General features: G+C 36.0%; 1 long non-coding RNA gene across 1 annotated transcript; it reads left to right on the plus strand.

Moving 5' to 3' along the window:
* The first annotated feature begins 167 nt into the window (after positions 1-167).
* Positions 168-2,844, plus strand: LOC109340800. The gene is made up of 3 exons (XR_002106843.1): positions 168-588; positions 689-1,206; positions 2,417-2,844. It is a non-coding gene; the product is annotated as an uncharacterized LOC109340800 (long non-coding RNA).
* The last annotated feature ends 1,809 nt before the right edge of the window (positions 2,845-4,653 follow it).

The raw sequence follows: 4,653 nt of genomic DNA on the forward strand, positions 1-4,653 counted from the left end.
TGTAAATGACTTGAAAAGAAACAACCCAAACAACAATAATAAACAAAAGAAACAATATAACTAATAAAACAAAAAATAAATAAGTAAAACTAGAAAAGGAAGAATCACGTGTAAAACCAAAAAGAGGTAATTGAGGGGTTTTAACCCCTTTGCCCATTTCACGCAGAACAAGTTGGGAAGGGAAAAATTGAAATCCCTAATCCCCAACTCCTTCTTCTTTCTAGCACCATCTCCGGCGGTGGTGACGGGTTGTGCCTTGCCGGTGGCTTCGCTCCGAGCTTCTGTTTCGTTCTCCGAATCTCTCGGTGGTTCCCGGTGGAGGCGAGACGGAACCAGTGGTAGTGCGATGATGCTTCTTCGCGAGTTCTTCTTTTCTTATCTCTCTCGCAGCAAGGGGAATTGAAATCCCCCAACTCCGTTTTTATCCTTTTCAATGCCAGCTTCAAATTGATTGAGGAAGACAATAATGTCAATCCTCCAAGGCTTTCTCGGCTAAGACATGGTCTCAAAACCACCACCCCGAATTTGAATCGGGTGGTTCACAACGGCTCAGCCTCCCCCCGATGGGTTACGGCGGTTTCGAATCGAGTAATCATTGCTTTATTAATTTTTTTGTCAATTTCCTACTTTCTATTGATTCTCGGTTCCTATTTTTATGAACCCCTGCACTTTCTATTGTCCTTTACAGAGTGATGATCCGGGGTCATTAATGGTTGAGCCAGAACCGATTAAGGCATACCGACTAAGTCGAGGCATCTCCCCTTAGCGATCACTCGCAACAGATCAGAGGAGAGATAATCATTCTCCTTTATTTACAATGAATCCTTACCCGTTCTATGAACTTCATTAAGGTTCCGATCAGTAATAACAAGGGAATAATCCCTTTTCTATGAAGATTTTGCCTAATCCTATTGATGGTACTAATTGATGGAAACGTATAGGCTAAAACAAATTTCAATCATGCTTTTTACATTCCAATCCACTATATGTATACGTGTTTCTGTGTTATGATTGATTATAAACAGTTATGAATTAATCATACAAGTCTAACGTGTAAGCCATATAAAGTGGGGAGTGTTCATAAAACAAAATTTATGGTTTGAATGCTTACCTAAGTATGCTCTCCTTCCTGTGTTGTAGGTGTATGTAGCCTGATATTTCTGTGTGCTGGTATAGGTGTGGATTTTCTGATTGGTTACGAGCTTTGTACGTCACTCTACTTCTGTGTAATTCGGTTTATTTTCTTTATATAGCTCTCTGATTTTTTACGTGTATGATATCTGTGTTGTAATCTCTGCCTCTGTTGCGATGTATATGTATCTGTAATCTCTGTTCTCTTTTTATCACTGTTGCAATGTCTCTCTGATTTCTGTAGGCTTGTGTATATCTCGTTTCTGCTTTTTGTTTCTGGATGCTTTACTGCACTATCTCTTGGCTGATTTCTCGTGGTTATGTATGCGTAGCTATGTTGTGTGTCCCCGAATGTGTTCTTATCTACAAGTTGCTTTTACTGACTTCCTGTTGAGCTCCTGCCTTTTGTTCTCTGGTTCCTGCCTTTTGTTCTCTAGTTCCTGCCTCTGTGTGTATTTGGACTGATGTGTATCTACTTGATCTTTCCTACTTTTGTGTTCTCTTTTCTCACGGAGTCCCCCTCTTGATTTTTATGATGATGTATCTGTGACTAGTAGGTGCATGTTTGTGATATCTCTTTTTTTTTTGTTTCTCTCTCCTTTTGTGTGTATCTCTTATATCTCTTTTTCTTTGTACTTATGCTGCTATATGACCAGTTTTTTGCTCCGTTTTCGATTGTCCTCTCTCTGATGCCTCTATAGTGGTGTTTTTATAGCTGGTTGTTTGCTTTATGTGAGCCTTTTGAACTGCCAAAAATGTGTAACATACTGCAACTGTTGATTCTTTGATTCAATGCATTGAAGCTGCCAATGAATATTGCCATAATACCACATCTGTTTTCGTTTGGGATTCTTTTTGTAATCAATGGCTCTTTCTCTATAGATTAGTCTCATAAGTGCTATGTTATTTAGCTGCTTGCCTTTCTGATTGCTATAACCATTTATTTGTGATATTCTGGCCATTATGTATGATTGTAACTGAAAGGATAATGATTTCAAATTACTTCTGCTTAGTGCTGTCCTTTGGGATTTTATTAACTGATAATTTATGGCTGGTATGATGTGTTTGAAATACTCTTTTGAGTTCTGTTGCTTGCGTGTATCTGTTCCTGAATTCATGTGATGCACGTATTCTACGATTTATGCCTACTTCAATGTGTTACATGCTCTCTGAGTTGTTATGTTCCTATGAACTTTTCTTCTGTTGCTCCTTCTTTAACTCATCATAATTAGGTCTTCAAGTGTTGGTGGCCTCCTAACCATGTCACTGATATTATTATCTTCAGGAGTTTGTTCTTTTTGATATGCATGTTGCATGGCTGCTTGTGCTACTGCTGATGAATTGAAGAAGTTGCTACAGGTTTGGTTTCTAAAGTTTCAGTGAGGTTTTGATTGCGACAACTACTTTACTCAAAGCATGATCGGAACCTGGCTCCAAATCTGGATGCTCTACAATAACATTGTCAAGTCCAGCTACCTTTCCACTTGCAACATTTATGACACTGTCATCACAGGAAATCTGTAGAATATAGATTATGAATTGATTCCAAGAGCTTAGGCACTGTTTTCTTTGGATCCACATTAGTAGCAGCTTCGAAGGCTTCCATAGAAGATTTGTAAATGGTTAGTGAATGAGAGATGATACATTCATTCACGTGATTAATTTGTTTGAGAGGTTTAAGCATTTCAAAGCATATGATAATCTGTTTGCGACTTTCTTTCTTGAATATGCAAGTAGTCTATTATTTTCTTGCCACACTAAGACCAGGGATTAATGGGTAAAGATTGACATTCATAAAAAAATGTGAGGACTCACGTTTTGACTCTAACAACCTTGTGAGCAGAATTCACCCCCTAATCTAATCTGAAACAAAGTTCAGTGAATCTGTGAATTACAAGTTCTTAAAAACATCTTCATGTCTAATGCTTGTGTTGAAAAATCATTACCTAAATTAATTTAATCAAGGATAACATGTTTGCATTTTAAACATCACAAGACTACGATCGGTTTGATGAGCATAAAAAATAAATAAAAAAAGATAAATTTTTTAACAAATTGAGTGTTTATTGATCAGGAAAACTCTTATGAGTCAACCGATGCGAGGAGACTATGAAACTAGGCCGGACAAAATTGAGTGTTCACACTCTATATAAAGGCTCTAAACACTCACACAAAAAATAAGAGAATAAAATTATGCACAATTATTAATGACATAATATACTATATAAAAAAATTCTATTAAAAAGTAATTCTCCGCCAGGGGCGTCAATTTGTTGACAGAGCTTGATTTTCTTTAGCTTTTTATGAATATTTGTGTTGAGTGAGTGCTGAATATGATTGAAATATTGTGCATGTGAAAAATTTGTTCCAAAGAAAAAAGTCTGTATTTTGAAGTAGAAATTTTTTCTTGATTATTTCTCCAACATCAATTCGGTTGACCTATAAACTTTGCGACCAAATATGCCTAAACATGACTCATTCATGGTTATGGAAAGAAAACAATTTTAGGGTCTTGGTTTGGACACAAAGTATTGAAAAAATGGGTCAACCAAGTGCTAAAAAGGTGTAGGAAATTGAGTAAGTTTTTAAGTCAAAATTATTTTCTAAATTTAAAAACTCTAACCACATTACATTCTGTTTTGTGGCTGGAAATTTTGTTAATATCGCTTAAAAACTTATTTCAAACATTTCTTAAAATATAAAAAAGTCTATACATGCTCAAAATTATGAATCCATGCAAGTTGTGTGAACTTTGTTTTGTATCCCCACTTTTTCATGAACCAAGTGCCTTAAAAACATTAAAGAAATATGTTTTGATGTGTTAATTAAATTTTGGGGCTGTTTTGGAATATTTGATGCAAACAAAGATTTTGGAAATTTGAACTTGGGAACTTTTGTGAATGTGATTTGTTTTGCTTGGTTAATTGAAAAAGTATGATATTAGGGTTGTTTTGTTATTGGTAAAAACATCATAAATTTAGCAAAACATATTTACAACTTGAACTTTGAAATGAGCCAAAAAGCATGAGAAACATTGTATGTTTACTTGACAACAACCCTCAGAATTTTTGTGTCTAATTCCTACGAAAGGAAAAAATTACATTATAAAATATTTTGTAGCAGTGGAAGGTTCTTCTCAAGGAAAGGCAAGGAAGTTGAAAAGGAATCAAAGAAAAGCACCAACATTTTCTCCAAGGATGCCAAACATATGTTCAAGGAGATCACCCTCAAGAGTGCACTGGTCCTAGAAAACATGTTCAACATGGAAGTGGAAGAATTTGATGGATTCATGCTCTTGGTGGAAAAGTTTGGATGGAACAAACCTATAACACCCAACAAGATGTTCAATTGTGTCGGGGGAGGCTGTTAGGTATCAATGACAGAATACACCTAGAAGGGGAGGGTTGAATAGGTGTCGCGGTTCCCATGTATCGCTTTTGGCACCAAAGCCCTTATTCTGGAAAACACCCAGTTAATCGATTAAAGCAATGACTTAATCAATTAATCAATTAAGTCACACAA

Source organism: Lupinus angustifolius, unplaced genomic scaffold (assembly GCF_001865875.1).
Source record: "Lupinus angustifolius cultivar Tanjil unplaced genomic scaffold, LupAngTanjil_v1.0 Scaffold_253, whole genome shotgun sequence".
Classification (NCBI taxonomy): domain Eukaryota; kingdom Viridiplantae; phylum Streptophyta; class Magnoliopsida; order Fabales; family Fabaceae; genus Lupinus; species Lupinus angustifolius.